The sequence below is a fragment of the Elephas maximus genome, chromosome X (assembly GCF_024166365.1).
Source record: "Elephas maximus indicus isolate mEleMax1 chromosome X, mEleMax1 primary haplotype, whole genome shotgun sequence".
NCBI lineage: Eukaryota > Metazoa > Chordata > Mammalia > Proboscidea > Elephantidae > Elephas > Elephas maximus.
This window is the reverse complement of record NC_064846.1, coordinates 28619525-28640074: the sequence shown is the minus strand read 5'-3', so window position 1 is coordinate 28640074 and position 20550 is coordinate 28619525.

The window sequence follows — 20550 nt, the reverse complement described above, 5'->3', positions numbered from 1 at the left end:
CAACTTGAACAAATAGAAACTGAGCAACAAAAGAATCCATCAGGCACCAGAAGAAAACAAATAATAACAATTAGAGCTGAACTAAATGAATTAGAGAACAGAAAAACAATTGAAAGAATTAACAAAGACAAAAGCTGGTTCTCTGAAAAAATTAACAAAATTGATAAACCATTGGCCAGACTGACTAAAGAAATACAGGAAAGGAAACAAATAACCCAAATAAGAAACGAGAAGGACCACATCACAACAGACCCAACTGAAATTAAAAGAATCATATCAGATTATTACGAAAAATTGTACTCTAACAAATTTGCAAACCTAGAAGAAATGGATGAATTCCTGGAAAAACACTACCTACCTAAACTAACACATTCAGAAGTAGAACAACTAAATAGACCCAAAACAAAAAAAGAGATTGAAACGGTAATCAAAAAACTCCCAACAAAAAACAAAAAAAAAGCCCTGGCCCGGACGGCTTCACTGCAGAGTTCTACCAGACTTTCAGAGAAGAGTTAACACCACTACTACTGAAGGTATTTCAAAGCATAGAAAATGACGGAATACTACCCAACTCATTCTATGAAGCCACCATCTTCCTGATAGCAAAACCAGGTAAAGACATTACAAAAAAAGAAAATTACAGACCTATATCCCTCATGAACATAGATGCAAAAATCCTCAACAAAATTCTAGCCAATAGAATTCAACAACATATCAAAAAAATAATTCACCCTGATCAAGTGGGATTTATACCAGGTATGCAAGGCTGGTTTAATATCAGAAAAACCATTAATGTAATCCATCACATAAATAAAACAAAAGACAAAAACCACATGATCTTATCAATTGATGCAGAAAAGGCATTTGACAAAGTCCAACACCCTTTTATGATAAAAACTCTCACCAAAATAGGAATTGAAGGAAAATTCCTCAGCATAATAAAGGGCATCTATGCAAAACCAATATCACTCTAAATGGAGAGAACCTGAAAGCATTTCCCTTGAGAACGGGAACCAGACAAGGATGCCCTTTATCACCGCTCTTATTCAACATCGTGCTAGAAGTCCTAGCCAGGGCAATTAGGCTAGACAAAGAAATGAAAGGTATCCGGATTGGCAAGGGGGAAGTAAAATTATCCCTATTTGCAGATGACATGATCTTATACACAGAAAACCCTAAGGAATCCTCCAGAAAACTACTGAAACTAATAGAAGAGTTTGGCAGAGTCTCAGGTTATAAAATAAACATACAAAAATCACTTGGATTCCTCTACATCAACAAAAAGAACACCGAAGAGGAAATAACCAAATCAATACCATTCACAGTAGCCCCCAAGAAGATAAAATACTTAGGAATAAATCTTACCAAGGATGTAAAAGACCTATACAAAGAAAACTACAAAGCTACAAGAAATTCAAAAGGACATACTTAAGTGGAAAAACATACCTTGCTCATGGATAGGAAGACTTAACATAGTAAAAATGTCTATTCTACCAAAAGCCATCTATACATATAACGCACTTCCGATCCAAATTCCAATGACATTTTTTAAGGTGATAGAGAAACAAATCAACAATTTCATATGGAAGGGAAAGAAGCCACGGATAAGCAAAGCATTACTGAAAAAGAAGAAGAAAGTGGGAGGCCTCACTCTACCTGATTTCAGAAGCTATTATACAGCCACAGTAGTCAAAACAGCCTGGTACTGGTACAACAACAGACACATAGACCAATGGAACAGAATTGAGAACCCAGACATAGATCCATCCACGTATGAGCAGCTGATATTTGACAAAGGACCAGTGTCAGTTAATTGGGAAAAGATAGTCTTTTTAACAAATGGTGCTGGCATAACTGGATATCCATTTGCAAAAAAATGAAACAGGACCCATACCTCACACTATGCACAAAAACTAACTCCAAGTGGATCAAAGACCTAAACATAAAGACTAAAACGATAAAGATCATGGAAGAAAAAATTGGGACAACCCTAGGAGCCCTAATACAAGGCATAAGCAGAATACAAAACATTACCAAAAATGACGAAGAGAAACCAGATAACTGGGAGCTCCTAAAAATCAAACACCTATGCTCATCTAAAGACTTCACCAAAAGAGTAAAAAGACCACCTACAGACTGGGAAAGAATTTTCAGCTGTGACATCTCCGACCAGCGCCTGATCTCTAAAATCTACATGATTCTGTCAAAACTCAACCACAAAAAGACAAACAACCCAATCAAGAAGTGGGCAAAGGATATGAACACACACTTCACTAAAGAAGATATTCAGGCAGCTAACAGATACATGAGAAAATGCTCTCGATCATTAGCCATTAGAGAAATGCAAATGAAAACTACGATGAGATTCCATCTCACTCCAACAAGGCTGGCATTAATCCAGAAAACACAAAATAATAAATGTTGGAGAGGCTGCAGAGAGATTGGAACTCTTATACACTGCTGGTGGGAATGTAAAATGGTACAACCACTTTGGAAACCCATCTGGCGTTATCTTAAACAGTTAGAAATAGAACTACCATACAATCCAGAAATCCCACGCCTCGGAATATACCCTAGAGAATCAAGAGCCTTCACACAAACAGATATATGCACACCCATGTTTACCGCAGCTCTGTTTACAATAGCAAAAGGCTGGAAGCAACCAAGGTGTCCATCAACAGATGAATGGGTAAATAAATTGTGGTATATTCACACAATGGAATACTACGCATCGATAAAGAACAGTGAGGAATCTGTGAAACATTTCATAACATGGAGGAACCTGGAAGGCATTATGCTGAGCGAAATTAGTCAGAGGCAAAAGGACAAATATTGTATAAAACCACTGTTATAAGATCTTGAGAAATAGTAAAAACTGAGAAGAATACATACTTTTGTGGTTACGAGGGGGGAGGGAGGGAGGGAGGGAGAGGGTTTTTATTGATTAATTAGTAGATAAGAACTGCTCTGGTGAAGGGAAAGACAACACTCAATACATGGAAGGTCAGCTCAATTGGACTGGACCAAAAGCAAAGAAGTTTCTGGGATAAAATGAATGGTTCAAAGGTCAGTGGAGCAAGGGCGGGGGTTTGGGGACCATGGTTTAAGGGGACTTCTAAGCCAATTGGCAAAATAATTCTATTATGAAAACATTCTGCATCCCACTTTGAAATGTGGCATCTGGGGTCTTAAATGCTAACAAGCAGCCATCTAAGATGCATCAACTGGTCTCAACCCACCTGGAGCAAAGGAGAATGAAGAACACCAAGCTCACACGACAACTAAGAGCCCAAGAGACAGAAAGGGCCACATGAACCAGAGATCTACATCATCCTGAGACCAGAAAAACTAGTTGGTGCCCGGCCACAATCGATGACTGCCCTGACAGGGAGCACAACAGAGAACCCCTGAGGGAGCAGGAGATCAGTGGGATGCAGACCCCAAATTCTCATAAAAAGACCATACTTAATGGTCTGACTGAGACTAGAGAAATCCCGGCGGCCATGGTCCCCAGACCTTCTGTTGACACAGGACAGGAACCATCCCCGAAGACAACTCATCAGACATGAAAGGGACTGGACAGCGGGTGGGAGAGAGATGCTGATGAAGAGTGAGCTAATTATATCAGGTGGACACTTGAGATTGTGTTGGCATCTCCTGTCTGGAGGGGGGATGGGAGGATAGAGAGAGTGGGAAGCTGGCAAAATTGTCACAAAAGGGGAGAGCGGAAGGGCTGACTCATTAGGGGGATAGCAAGTGGGAGTACGGAGTAAGATGTATGTAAACTTATATGTGACAGACTGACTTGATTTGTAAATGTTCACTTGAAGCTCAATAAAAGTTAATAGAAAATAATAATAATAATAAAAGTTCAAATCAGAAAAAAAAAAAAAGGTTACCCACATATATTAAGTAATCAACAAAGCTGGGCAAACCAAGGGAAAAAAAAATAATGGAATTGGCAAAATTCTCCAGTGAGACTCTGTCCTAGATATTTTATAAAATATGTTTATAAATGTAATATATATATAAATATAAAAATAAATTAGAATACTTTATAAACATAAAATATTTTATACATAGGATATATTTTTGTGTTTCCAATTATTTCACCTATGCACATGTAAATAATAATTTTATAACAGCAAAGCAAATTTCAGTGCAAATGGTAAGTAGACATTAATGAAGAAAGCTCTTTCTTTGATTATTTGGATGAAAAACGTCTAATCACAAAGCAAAGATAGTATGAACCTCTTTTAATCACAAAATTATGTTTAAATTTATCACACTACAGCTATAGGTTTTTGTTTATATATAATTTACTGATAGAAAATTAAAAGAAAGACAATGAGAGAAACATTGAAAACTAAATAAAAATAATAAAAAGAACTATTGTGTTGAAAATTCTTTATAATTGAAGTCAAAGATCCTTTAGTTCATGTCAATCAGAAGATAACACTTTATTTGATTTATTAAAACGAGACTATTATGTTAAACTTTTCACAAACACATATACTACTTAAACAAATATTTGAGAAAAATGGAAAAATATACACCATGAGTATGCAGCAAATTTTTTATAGCTTTTAAATTGCATTATAAAAATAAATTAATGTTGTTGTAGGAAAACATATTAGCACTAAACATACTAAAAATATAACGACTCACAACCTTAATATTCAAAGACATGCATGTCTTTTTTGCATTTTATTTCTTGTATTAATTCATATTTGTTGCATTTTATGAAAGAATTGGTCCATGACACATTGGGGAAAAAAAAAAAAACTGATCCTTTACCACACATAGTTTAAAACACTGTTGTAAATAACGTGAAACCCTGGTGGTGTAGTGGTTAAGAATTATGGCTGCTGATCAAAAAGTTGGCAGTTTGAATCCACCAGGTGTTCCTTGGAAACCATATGTGGCAGTTCCACTCTGTCCTATAGGGTTGCTATGAGTTGGAATTGATTTTATGGCAATGGCTTTGGTTTGGTTTGGTTTTTTAATATACAGAAGAATGTTTTTTATCTTCTTAATTTTTCCTTAGAATAGATTCATGTAAGTGGAGTGGCTGAGTCAAAGTATATCCTTATTTCAGATCTCTTGACTCACACTTCCAAATTCTCCTCTAGGATGTTTCTATCAATTTTTATCTTCATAAGGGCTTCAGTGCCTAGCTTTTTTTACCCTTGAGCATTGATGTTCTCTTTAATTTTTCTCTAATTGTATGTTGAAAATGTAAACACATTGTACCTTGAATTTTCATTTCTCTGACAAAGTGATTGGAAATGTTCTTCAATGTATATATATCTTTAGATTGTGTTAAATGTTCATTCCCTTTACTCATTTTTACTTTCATATCCATTTTATTTTACTGTTCAAAAACCAATTAAATGTAGGTATTTTACATTAATGAAAAAACTTTTGTTCTATTCAATTTATTCTATCTTTAGCACATTGTCAAGTATCCAGAATTCTCTCAAGCAGAGAATGAATACAGTTAAATCTAATTTTATGCAAAAAATCCATTGCTAAAAATATTTATGCAGATCTTAATTGTGATAATTTAAATTTGAAGTAGTTGATCTAAATTAATTTGTATATGTCCTTGAGGTGAAATGTGTTTTAATTAAATACATACATATATCACATGAACTTAAGTGGGCTTTTATTCTAGGATTTTATTAAAAAATTGTTTTGATAAAAAGAAAAATATGATTTGGAATAGATTGCCAAAATATATCAAAATGAAAAAAATACAAAACTATATAAAAGTGTGTCAGTAAGAAATAATTAGCGTGTAAAAATAATTTTTTTTTTTGTAAAAATACAAAGAAAAGTTAGTCTGGAAAAAAAAAGTAGGAGGAATCATACTTCCTGGTTTCAAAGTGTATTACAAATTACCTTAATCAAAACAGGGTGGACAAGTAGACATATGCACACCCATGTTCATTGCACCACTATTCACAGTAGCAGAGAGATGGAAGCAATCTAAGTACCCATCAGCAGGCGAATGGATAAACAAATTATGGTACATACACACAATGGAATACTGTGCAACCATAAAGAACAATGATGAATCCCTGAAACACCGGACAATATGGATGAATCTGGAGGGCATTATGCTGAGTGAAATTAGTCAGTCACAAAAAGACAAATATTGTATGAGACCACTATTACAAGAACTGAAAGGTTTAAACACAGAAAAACATTCTTTGATGGTTACGAGGGTGGAAGGGGGGGGAGAGGAATTGACTAGATAATAAACAAGGATCAACTTAAGTGAAGGGAAGGACAACAAACAATACAGGGGAAGTCAGCACAACTGGACCAAAGCAAAAGCTAAGACGTTTCCTGGACACATCCAAACACTTTGAGGTACAGAGTAGCTGGGTTTGGGGCCTGGGGACCATAGTTTCAGGGCACATCTAGGTCAATTGGCATAATAAAGTTTATTAAGAAAATGTTCTGCATCCCACTTTGGTGAGTGGCTTCTGGGGTCTTAAAAGCTTGCAAGTGGCCACCTAAGATGCATCAATTGGTTCCATCCCACTTGGAGCAAAAGAGAATGAAGAAAACCAAAGACACAAGGAAAATATTAGCCCAAGAGACTAAAGGACCACGTGAACCCAAGAGACTCCACCAGCCTGAGACTAGAAGAACTAGATGGTGCCCAGTTAGCACCAATGACCGCCCTGACAGGAAACACCACAGACAGTCCCAGATGGAATGGGAGAAAAGTGTGGAGCAGAACTCAAATTCATGTAAAAAGACCAGAGTTAACGGTCTGACAGAGACTGGAGGGACCCCCGGAACTATGGCCCCCAGATGCTCTGTTAACCCAGAACTGAAACCATTCCGGAAGCCCACTCTTCAGACAAAGATTAGACAGGACTATAAAACAAAAGAAAAATACACATGAGGAAAGTGCTTAGTTCAAATAGATACAGGAGACCAAATGGGTGGCTCCTGTCCAGAGGTGGGATGAGAAGGCAGGAAGCAACAGGAACTGGTCGAATGGACACAGGGAACCTGGGATGGAAAGGGGGAGTGTTCTGTCACATTTTGGGGATTGCAATTAATCTCACAAAACAATGTGTTTTAAATTTTTGTATGAGAAATCAAAAAAAGTGTGGCACCAGTATAAGGATAGACATATAGACCAATGGAATAGAATTGAGAATACAGAGATAACTTACAGCTCTATGGCCAATTGATTTTCCATAAGGATGCCAAATCCATTTGATGGGGAAAGAACAATTTTTTTTAAAAAAAATGGTGCTGAGAAAACTAGATCTTCACATGTAAAAGAATAAAGTTGGACCAAGATATCACACCATATACAAAATAAACTCCAAATGGATTATCGAATTAAATATAAGATCTAAAACCATAAAACTCTTAGAATAAAACACAAAAATAAGGGCTTAGGACCTTCTTTTAAGTAATGGATTCTTAGATATTACACCAAAAGCACAAGTTTGAAGAGAAAAGAATAGATAAACTGGACTTCATCAAAACTGAAAACTCCTGTGCATCAAGAGATATTATCAAGAAAGGGAAACAAAAACCTACAGAACAGGAGAAAATGCTTGGGAACCATATACTAGATAAGGGTTTAATATTCAGAATACATAAAGAACTCTTAAAACTCAACCACAAAAAGACTAACAACCCAATTAAAAAATAGGTAAAGGACTTGAACAGACATTTCTCTAAAGAAGATGTGCAAATGGCCAGTAAGCACATGAAATGATGCTCAGCATCATTAGCCGTTAGGGAAATGCAATTCAAAACCAAAATGAGCTACCACTTCACACCTACTAAGATGAATTAGAATCGACCCGAAGGCAACACGTAGTGTGGGTAGTGTAGTAGTAAGAGCCTGGTAGAGCCCTGGTGGAGCAGTGGCTAAGCATTAGGCTGTTAACTAAAAGCTGGGCAGTTCAAATCCACCAGCCGCTGCTTGGAAACCCTACGGGACAGTTCTACTCTGTCCTATAAGGTCTCTATGAGTCAGAATTAACTCCATGGCAATGAATTTAAGAACCTGGTGGTACAGTGGTTAAAGCACTCAGCTTCTAACCAAAAGACCAGTGGTTCAAACCCAACAATGGCTCCATGGGACAAAGACGTGGCAGTCTGCTTCCATAAAGATTTACAGCCATGGAAACCCTATGGTTTGTAATGAGTAGGAATTGACTCAACAACAGTGGGATTTTTTTGGTTTAAGATGGGTAGTATAAAAAGATAGACAGGAAGAGAAGAAGGGAGGGAGGGAAAGGAAGGAAGGAGAAAAGGAATGAAGAAAAAAAAAGTGTTGGAAAGGATGTGGAAAAATTGGAACACTTTTACATTACTGGTGGGAGTGTAAAATGGTACGGTCTCTGTGGAAAACAACTTGATGATTCCTAAATATTTAAACATAGAATTATCATTAAAAAAAAAAAAAAAGCCAAACCCACTGCCATCGAGTTTATTCAGACTCATGGCGACCCTATAGGAGAGAATAGAACTGCCCAGTAGGAGTGTCCAAAGAGTAGCTGGTGGATTCAAACTTCTGTCCTTTTGGTTAGTAGCCAAGCTCTTAACCATTGTACCACCAGGGCTCCTAGGATTACCATATGACCCAGCAATTCAACTCCTAGGTATATACTCCCAAAAAATGAAAGGAATGACTCAAAAAAACACGTGAACACGAATGTTCATTGCAGCACTATTTACCATTGCCAAAAGGTAGAAAAAACTCAAGTGCTCATCCACAGATGAATGGATAAATAAAATATGGTATAGTCAGCTGAGCTTCCAGACAAAGTCAGACTAGGAAGAAGGACCTGGCAGTCTACTTCTGAAAAAAATTAGTCAGTGAAAACCTTGTGAATAACAGCAGAATATTGTCTGATACAGTGCGAAAAGATGAGCCCCTCAGGTTGGAAGGCACTCTAAAGATGACTGGGGAAGAGCTGCCTCCTCAAAGTACAATCCACCTTAATGACATGGATGGAGTCAAGATTTCAGGACCTTCATTTGCTGGTGTGACATGACTCAAAATGAGAAGAAACAACTGCAAACATCCATTAATAATTGGAACATGAAATATACGAAGTATGAATCTAGGAAAATTGGAAATCATCAAAAATGAGATGGAACACATAAACATCGATATCCTAGGCATTAGTGAGCTGAACTGGACTCTTATTGACCATTTTGAATCAGAAAATCGTATGGTCTACCATGCTGGGAATGACAAATTGAAGAGGAATGGAGATCGCATTCATCATCAAAAAGAACATTTTAAGATCTATCCTGAAGTACAAGGCTGTCACTGATAGGATAGCATCCATAAGCCTACAAGGAAGACCAGTTATTATGACTATTATTCAAATTTATGCACCGACCACTAAAGCCAAAGATAAATTGAAGATTTTTACCAGCCTTTTCATTCTGAAATTGGTCAAACATGCAGTCAAGATGCATTGATAATTATTGGTGATTGGAATGCTAAAGTTGGAAACAAAGAAGTAGGATTGGTAGTTGGAAAATATGGCCTTGATGATAGAAATGATGCTGGGGACCACATGATAGAATTTTACAGGACCAACGACTTCTTCATTGCAAATATAATTTTTCAACAACATAAACAGGCACTACGCACATGGACCTCACTGGATGAAATACACAGGAACCAAATCGACTACATCTATGGAAAGAGACAATGGAAAAGCTCAATATCATCAGTCAGAACAAGACCAGGTGCCAACTGTGGAAGAGATCATCAATTGCTCACATGCAAGTTCAAGTTGAAGCTGAGGAAAAATTAGAACAAGTCCAGGAGAGCCAAAGTACGGCCTTGAGGAAATCCCATGTGAATTTAGAGACCACCTAAATAATGACTGAAGACAAGTAGTGGAATGACATCAAGGACATCATATAGGAAGAAAGTAAGAGGTCATTAAAAAGACAGGAAAGAAAGAGAAGACCAAAATGGATGTCAGAAGAGAAATGCAAAGTTGCCCTTGAACATAGAGTAGCTAAAGTGAAAGGGAGAAACAATGAAGTAAAAAAGTTGAACAGAAGATTTCAAAGGGCAGCTGGAGAAGACAAAGTAAAGTATTAAATAACACGTGCAAAGACCTGGATTTAGAAAACCAAAAGGGAAGAACACGCTTGGAATTTCTGAAGCTGAAAGAACTGAAGAAAAAATTTAAACCTCAAGTTGCAATATTGAAAGATTCTACAGGGAAAATACTAAACGACCCAGGAAGCATCAAAAGAAGATGGAAGGAATACATAGAGTCACTGTACCAAAAAGAATTGGTCACCATTCACTCATTTCAGGAGGTAGCATATGACCAAGAACTGACAGTACTGAAGAAGAAGTCCAAGCTGCACTGAAAGCATTGGCAAAAAACAAAGCTACAGGAATTGACAGAATACCAACTGAGATGTTTCAACCAACGGATGCAGCGCTGGAGATGCTCACTTGTCTATGCCAAGAAATTTGGAAGACAGCTACCTGGACGACCGACAGGAAGAGATACATGTTTGTACCCATTCCAAAGAAAGGTGATCCAACAGAATGCGGAAATTATGAACCAATATCATTTATATCACACACGAGTAACATTTTGCTGAAGATCCTTCAAAAGTGGTTGTAGCAGTACATCAACAGGGAATTGACAGAAATTCAAGCCAGATTCAGAAAAAGACATGGAACAAGGGATATCATTGCCAATGTAAGATGGATATTGGCTGAAAGCGGAGAATACCAGAAAGATGTTTACCTGAGTTTTATTGACTATGCCAAGGCATTCGATTGTGTGGATCAGAATGAATTATGGAAACATCTTGAAGTATGGGAATTCCATAACACTTAATTGTGCCTGGTAAGGAACCTGTACTTAGACCAAGAGGCAGTCGTTCAAACAGAATAAGAGGATACTGCATGGTTAAAAGTTAAGAAGGTGTGCATCGGGGTTGTATAATTTCACCATATTTATTCAATCTGTATGCTGAGCAAATAATTTGAAAAGCTGAACTATATGGATAAGAACACAGCATCAGGATTGGAGGAAGGTTCATTAACAACCTGCAATATGCAGATGACACAAACTTGCTTGCTGGAAGTGAAGAGGACTTGAAGCACTTACTGATGAAGATCGAAGACCACAGCCTTCAGGATGGATTACACCTGAGCATAAAGAAAACAAAAATTCTCACAACTGGGCCAATAAGCAAAATCATGATAAATGGGGGAAAGATTGAAGTTGTCGAGGATTTCATTTTACTTAGATCCACAATCAACAACCACGGAAGCAGCACTCAAGAAATCAAACGACGCATTGCATTGGGTCAATCTGCTGCAAAATGATCTCTTAAAGTGTTTAAAAGCAAAGATGTCACTTTAAACATTAAGGTGAGCCTGACTCAAGCCATGGTGTTTTCAATTGCCTCATATGCATGCGAATGCTGGACAGTGAATAAGGGAGACTGAAGAAGAATTGATGCCTTCAATTTACGGTTTAGTGAAGAATACTGAATACGCCATGGACTGCCACAAGAAGGAAAAAATCTGTCTTGGAAGAAGTACAACCGGAACGCTCTTTAGAAGCGAGGATCTGGAAACTTTGTCTCGCATGCTTTAGAAATGTTATCAGGAGGGATCAATCCCTGGAGAAGGACATCATGCTTGGTAGAGGGTCAGCCAAAAAGAAGAAGACCCTCAACGAGATGGATTGACACAGTGGCTGCAACAGTGGGTTCAAGCGTAACAACAATTGTAAGCATGATGCAGGATCGGGCAGTGTTTTGTTCTGTTGTACATAGGGTCTCTATGAGTCAGAGCTGACTTGACAGTACCTAACAACAACGACATATACATACATTAGAGAATTATTCAGTGATAAAGAGAAATGAAGTTCTGACACATGCCACCACATGGATGAACCTTGAAAACATTATGCTAAGTGAAATAAGCCAGACAGGAAGCATCCAAATTTGTATAATTCAACTTTTATGAAATATCTAGAATAGTCCAATTCATCAAGAAAAAGAAGATTAGCCATTACCAAAGCTTGGGGCTAGGGTGCAATGAGGAGTGAAAAAAAAAATTATTTTAAAAACTGTTATAAATTTTAAAAAAGTAATTGCCACAAAATTTAGGTTAATTGTTATCTTGTGTGGGCATGCAAATGGAGAACAATATAATGGGGCAAGACTCTGGGGCACTGACAATACTCTCTAGAACTAGAAGGGACTCCATAAGTGGTCATTTGTAAAAGCAAAAATAAGTTTATTCATTTTTTTTTAACTTCTCTGTATGTGGCTTATATTTCAAAATAAAATATATAAATAGTATTTTACAATTATATATATATACTGATCTATATCTATCTACCTACCTATCTATCTATAGTTTTGAAAAGGCTACTCTCAGTAGCAACCGAAGAAATACAAGATGAAATAAGTTACCATGTTCATGTAAGCAATACTATTTAATTTTAAAAGGTATGGAAAAAGTTATAATAAAAACTGTATCCTTGTCCCACTCCAGCTCCCATCCCTTAGCAATGACTTGTAGAAATTGTTGTTTTTAAATTTCCTATAACTGTAACTTTTTTTTATGACTGTAACTACCCTAAATAATATAATTTTGCTGCTATTTATTGATTTATGAGCTATAAACCAAAAACCAAACCCACTGCCGTCGAGTCGATTCCGACTCATAGTGACCGTATAGGGCAGAGTAGAACTGCCCCATAGAGTTTCCAAGGAGAGCCTGGTGGATTCGAGCTGCTAACCTTTTGGTTAGCAGCCGTAGCACTTAGCCACTACGCCACCAGGGTTTCCTTATGAGCTATAGACATGTCCAATTACATTCCGCAATGAAAGATGAGGATTTTATTCACATGCATTATTCACCAGCCATTCTTCCTGAAAGTAATTTTTGTTCTCCTAATGGTTACATTTAAAATTTAAATATATATATTTCTTTTTCTCTCAATACTCAACTACATAAGTTGAGGTTATTAACAATACTAACCTTCCTTATTATATTTTGGCAACATATGATTACAAAATGAAACAAAATTAAAGATGCAATTTAGAATACCATGAAATATAGCAAATACCTAAGAACAAATTTGGCAAATACCATGTAAGTTTTAAATGCAGAATAGTATAAAATGTTATGAAAAGAAATCTAAAAATTCCTAAGAAAATACAGAGATTTACTACATTTACAGTTTGGAATATTCTGTAATTTAAAAATACAAAATTTTCCCAAATTGTTCTATTTATTCAATACAATTATAATGAAACTCCCTATATATATATATATTTTTGTGGAACCTGACCAACTGATTCCAAAATGTATATAAAAAAGGGAAACCAAGACACACTTGAAGGAGGTGATCAAAGTGGGAGGGGATTGCTCTATTAGATATCAAGATTTAATAAGATGTAGGAAAAAAATACAATGTTATTTTGATGCAAGAATAGACAAGTTGAAACAGAAGAACTCAGAAAAAGACTCACGCATAAACGAATATTGGTGACAGTGTAAATACATGGGAGAAAGAACTTTTTTTCAAGAAATTATTCTGGACAGTTGGTAATCTTGTAAAAAGAAAACCTTCATGACCTCATTATAGGGAAAGCTTGCCTAAACAGGATCCAAGAAACACAGATCAGGAAGAAAAAGACTGATTAATTTGAGTACGTTATCATTAACACATTTCCATCAGACAACATCATTAAAAAAGTGAAAAGGAAAACCACAAATGAGGAAAGATTTTGTAACACAGGTAACTGGCCAGAAGTCCCCAATGAAAACATCTAAAGAAGTCCTACAAATTAAAAAGAAAGTGGGAAACAATCCATCATGAAAAGGAGTAAAAGGCTTGAGCAGGCACTTTACTAAAGATGGAACTCGAATGGCCAATAAAAAATAACAATATATAAAAGTTTTCAGCCCCATTAATAACAAAGGAAATGGAGCTTGTAACAACAGTGAAATCTAAATATCCACCAAAATGAACAAAAAAACAACTGGTTGCCATCCAGTCAATTCAGCCTCATGGCAACCTCATGCATTACAGAGTAGGACTGCTCTGTTGGATTTTCTTGGGTGTAATCTTAACAAAAAGTCCCTAGATGCCACAAATGATTTGTGCTTGGACACTAATCATAAGGTTGGCAGTTCAAATCCACCCATTGGATCCATGGAAGAAAGGCCTGGCGATCTGCGTCTGTAAAATTCAAGACGTGTGTCAGATGAACACTCCCGGAAATGTAATCTGGAAGACACTAATAAAAAAGAGTTTGTTCGTTGAAAAATATATATATATACAACTCATAGTCAACATTCAGGAGATGCCCCAGATATAGTACACAGAGAGCTTAGTCTCCTACACTTTTAACATCTAAACTCATATACACTGTGAACTTCTATACTGAGAGATGACCCTAAAGCACTGTAGGGTTTTTAAAAAGGCATTCACTTAAGTTCATTTTACAATAAATGGTAAAAATAAACAGACATTTTAGAAAACTTACAAATAACAAAAGGTAAAAACAAAGGGCTTTTTGTCTAATTTTAACTTAAGCAGAGTATTTAAACAATCCAAAATCAAAATAAAATCTGTTGCCTTCGAGTCAATTCCGACTCATAGTGACCCCATAGGACAGAATAGAGTTGCCCCATAAGGTTTCCAAGGAGTAGCTGGTGGATTGGAACTACTGACCTTTTGGTTAGCAGCCAAGCTCTTAACCCCTGTGCCACCAGGGCTCCATTTAAACAGGAAAACTACCTATTTCTTAAACAGGAACCTTGATGGCACAGCTGTTAAAGAGCTCGGCTACTAAGAAAAAGGTTGGCCGTTCGAATCCACCAGCCAGTCCGTGGGAGAAAGATATGGCAGTCTTGAACCCACAAGCCTCTCTGCAGAAGAAAGATGTGGCAGTCTGCTTCCCTAAAGATTACAGCCTTGGAAACCTTATGAGGCAGTCCTACTGTATCCTATAGGGTCAGAATTGACTCCACGGCAATGGGTTTATTTCTTAAACATTCTTGTTAAGCAGGGTTTTAATATATTTTGTGGACTCTAAATTTTAAAATTAGTTGTATTCAAAGTGCTTTATGTATCTTGGAAACCAAAACTTGAATTGGAGGCACAATAAACTAAAGAATTTCAAGAGCATATTTTTAAAACCTAGAGGGATGAGTTAGATAAAATCATAATTGAATCCAATTCAAGGCAAATTAAATTGATCAGAGGAAGGGAACAATTCTCATACAATGAAAAGAAGCCTTTATTCAGGATATAGGAGACTAAAATGAAATAATTACTATTCAAATATCTTGAAATAAGCAATGTTTCCAATCAAATTTAAACTCCCTTATGATAACTACTATCTTTCTCTTGATCCCTTATTTAAAGATTTTTTAAAAATACTCAGAAATGGAAGATAGATTTTTTTCATCTCCCCTTCAGAGTTTAAAAGAAAATAATAACCTACTCCTCCTCCTTCTAATTCTCCATCCTAATATTTAAACATTAATTAATAGAAGAAACAGAATACTTTTGGGATTCGTGTGTTTGTTTTTGAACAACACAAAGTAATTGTTAAAGTAAAGAAACATACATGGCATGGCATAAAGAATGTGTTTATTTTTGTGTTTCCATTTAAAAGATATAATTGTTACAATAATAAGGATGAAAGAGTGAATAGAACAAAAAGAATAAAAGATTACCACAAAAGAAGGTGCGAACACATCAGTATGTGGTATGTAATTGAAATCAAAGTTTGTGTTCGGAAATTGCAATTGCTCCTAGACTTTAAGGACGTTTTCACATTCTCCATGATGCTGTCGTTAGGTGCCGTTGAGTCGGTTCCGACTCATAGCGACCCTGTGTACAACAGAATGAAACACTGCCCGTCCTACGCATTCCTCACAATTGTTGTTATGCTTGAGCGCATTGTTGCAGCCACTGTGTCAGTCCGTCTCATTGAGGATCTTCCTCTTTGTCACTGACCCTCTACCAAGCATGATGGCCCTGGAGAAGGACATCCATGATACTAGGCTCAGGTTAAAAAATATTATTCTGACTTATGGTAATAAAATGGAGAAAGAAAGACACCTCTTTCTCACTTTCTCTCAGATGCCACTAAACACAATATCCTGGATATCTCAGGAGAGAGAGCTGGAGACCTACTTTTGAAAGATCACAGCCATTGAAGACCTTACGGAACACAGTTCTACTCTGCACACATGAGGTTGCCATGAGTCAGAAAAGATACACAGGCAACTGGTTTTAGCCTTTTATATTTTCCAGCTATACATTTCTCTGTGCTTTTTATCAAATATCTCCATATCTGATTCGAGAGGCGGGGCCAAGATGGCTGACTAGGTAGAAGCTACCTCGGGTCCCTCTTGCAACAAAGACTCGGAAAAACAAGTGAATCCATCACATACATGACAATCTAAGAACCCTGACCATCAAACACAGGTCTAAAGAGTTGACCTGAGTGACAGAGACTGAGAATGAACAACCACGGGGAAGCAGCGACTGTTTTCGGAGCCTTGAGCCAGCGTCCCAGTCAGGTAACCTTGGCGCTGGGCTTTGGACTGGGTGCAGGGGAGCTGAGCACGGCATCCTGAGATTGTACAAACACAGGACACAGCCCTAGCCCCCAGGAGTGACCGCGGGGGAAGCCCAGCCAGTGCACACAGGCAGCGCAGCGACGCGGCTGACAGGAGGAGAAGTCACCGGGAGGCAGCGACTGGTTTTGGAGCCTGGAATGCGGCGTCCCAGCTGGGGAACCTTGGCGCTGGGCTTTGGACTGGGAGAGGAGGAACTAACCATGGCTTCTGAGACAGCGCAAGCACGGGACACGGGGCTGACCCTCCGGGGCAATCTATACCCAGCCAGCGCACACAGCTGACACACCCCTCGGGAATCTCAGATAAAACAGTCACCCCAAGCAAGATAAGTAACTTTGTCTATATTCCCGGGTGCTACTCTCTTCTATTTATCTGAACCCTCCCCTCCCCTTCCCAGGCGGCTTCATTAACATTGGAATTTCCTGAGCCAGAGAGTGAAGTGCTCTGCGGTTTTTCTTTCTTTTTTGGTCTTTTCCTAACCCATTCTCCTGGCCTGAGAGAAGCAGCTACAAAAAACCCAGGGACCAAAAATCCTTCCCTAATTGGACTAAAAACACAGAACCAGCTCCAGCCAAACATATGTGATCCACACTCTTGGGCTTTCATCCCTACAGGGAACAAGGTGGCTATTATAATGCAAAGGCATTTCTGATAAGGACCTGACTGTAATTGTTTTACTGGATTACTGGAAAGACAAGTTGCCCAGGTCTGATATCTCTGCATATTCAACAGATCCCTCACTGACCCACAACAGGAAACTGAGGGCTGAAGCTCCCCCCAGACCACCTAGCCTCCTGCCTTAGGGGTCTAAGGAGGGTGACACCTACCAATCTGTAGAGGTACTTGCACTGGGGGCCTAAGGTACAGCTGAAGAGCCCACTCACCAAAGTGCTTTAGGAATAGAGACACACCTACCTCACTGGCACTTGGGGAAGCCTGTCAGCATCCTGACCCCCCTGGAGTGTGAACCCCTGCTGCTACTAGAATCTGGTGCACACAACTATCACCACTACCTCTCTAGGTGGACAGGTGGCAGTCTGCACCACACACTTGATGACCCAAAATCAGATTCTACTCAAGAATAGTGAATGGACTCTTAGGCTTATATATCTGGTAACAGCCCAAACCAGCTGGTAATAGGACATAAGTGATTCAAGGGCTCAAACAATCAGGACAGCGCAATCTAGTAGCCCATCTATGTATATTGAAAGAAAACAAAACAAGACTCAGTGAGCAAATATAGAATAAATCACTACAATATCTTAGAGATGGCTCGGAGACAGCAGTCGATATCAAAACACATAAAGAAGCGGACCATGATTGCTTCTACAACTCCCCAAACTAAAGAATCAAAATCTTTCCCAAATGAAGATAGAATCCTGGAATGGCCAGGTGCAGAATATAAAAAACTAATTTACAGAATGCTTCAAGACATCAGGGATGACCTCAGAAATGAAATAAGGCAATCTACAGAAAAAAATGCATCAGTTGGTCTCAACCCACCTGGATCAAAGGAGAATGAAGAACACCAAGGTCACACGATAACTATGAGCCCAAGAGACAGAAAGGGCCACATGAAACAGAGACTTACATCATCCTGAGACCAGAAGAACTAGATGGTGCCCAGCCACAACCAATGACTGCCCTAACAAGGAGCACAACAGAGAACCCCTGAGGGAGCAGGAGATCAGTGGGATGCAGACCCCAAATTCTCATAAAAAGACCAGACTTAATGGTCTGACTGAGACTAGAGGAATCCCAGCGGTCATGGTACCCAAACCTTCTGTTGGCCCAGGACAGGAACCATTCCCGAAGACAACTCATCAGACATGGAAGGGACTGGACAATGGGTTGGAGAGAGATGATGACGAAGAGTGAGCTACTTGTATCAGGTGGACACTTGAGACTGTGTTGGCATCTCCTGTCTGGAGGGGAGATAGGAGGGTAGAGAGGGTTAGAAACTGGCAAAATCGTCACAAAAGGAGAGACTGGAAGGGGGGAGCAGGCTGACTCATTAGGGGGAGAGTAAGTGGGAGTATGGAGTAAGGTGTATATAAGCTTATATGTGACAGACAGACTTGATTTCTAAACTTTCCCTTAAAGCACAATAAAAATTATTTTTAAAAAATCTCCATATCTATCTTCAGTGAATTATCCTGTTCTAACTTGTTATTTAATCCATTCATTACATTTTGATATATGTATATATATATATATATATATATATATATATATTTATAAGAAACTTTGTTGTTAGGTGCCATCGTGTCAGTTCCGACTCATAGCAACCCTATGTACAACAGAACAAAACACTGGCCATCCTGCGCCATCCTCACAATCGTTATGTTTGAGCCCATTGTTGAAGCTGCTGTGTTAATCCATCTTATTGAGGGTCTTCCCTGTTTTCGCTGACCGTCTACCTTGCCAAGTGTAACATCCTTCTCCAGGGACTGATCGCCATCCTTGCTTCTAAGGAGCATTCTGGCTGTACTTCTTCTAAGACAGATTTGTTCCTTCTTTTGGCAGCCTGTGGTATATTCAATATTCTTTGCCAATACCACAAATCAAAGCCGCTAATTCTTCTTCGGTCTTCCTTGCTCATCGTCTAGCTTTCACATGCATAGGAGGTGGTGAATGAAAACACCATGGCTTGGGTCAAGCAAACCTTAGTCTTCAGGGTGACATCTTTGCTTTTCAATACTTTAAAGAGGTCTTTTGCAGCAGATTTGCCAAATTCAATGCATCTTTTGATTTCTTGACTGCTCCTTCCATGGGTGTTGATTGTGGATCCAAGTAAAACGAAATCCTTGACAACTTCAATCTTTTCCCCATTTATCATGATGTTGCTTATTGGCCCAGTTGTGAGGATTTTTATTTTCTTTATGTTGATGTGCAATCCATACTGAAGGCTGTGGTCTTTGATTTTCATCAGTAAGTGCTTCAAGACCTCTTCACTTTCAGCAACCAAGGTTGTGTCATCTGCATAACTCAGGTTGTTAATGAGTCTTCCTTCAATCCTGATGCCCTGTCCTTCATATAATACAGGTTCTTGGATTATTTGTTTACCATACAGGTTGAATAGGTATGGTGAGAGGATACAACCTGACGCACACCTTTCCTGACTTTAAGCCACAAAGTATCCCCTTGTTCTGTTGGAACAACTGCCTCTTGATCTATGTACAGGTTCCTCGTGAGCACAATTAAGTGCTCTGGAATTCCCATTCTTCACAATGTTTTCCATAATTTGTTATGATCCACACAGTCAAATCCCTTTGTATAGTCAATAAAACACAGGTAAACATCTTTCTCGTATTCTCTGCTTTCAGCCAAGGTCCATTGGACATCCTCAAGGATATCCCTGGTTCCACGTCCTCTTCTGAATCTAGCCTGAATTTCTGGCAGTTCCCTGTCGATATACTGCTGCGGCTATTTTTGAATGATCTTCAGCAAAATTTTACTTGTGTGTGATATTAATGATACCGTCCAATAATTTCTGAATTCGGTGGGATCACCTTTCTTGGGAATATGCATAAATATAGACCTCTTCCAGTTGTTTGGCCAGGTAGCTGTCTTCCAAATTTCTTGGGATAGACGAGTGAGTACTTTCAGCACTGCACCTGTTTGTTGAAACATCTCAGTTGGCGTCCTGTCAATTCCCAGAGCCTTGTTTTTTGCCAATGCCTTCAGAAACTTTAGTCAATTTTTTTTTCAAATCTATCTATTGTTTTTATGGGAGTTCTAGTGGACAGACTCATCAGGAGGGTACTTGTAGGGGTGATGGAAATGCTCTATATCATGGTGATTACAGAGGCTACACACTGAATTGTACACTTAAAATGAGTAATTTTTGTTGTACGTAAATTATTTCTCAATGAAGTTACTTA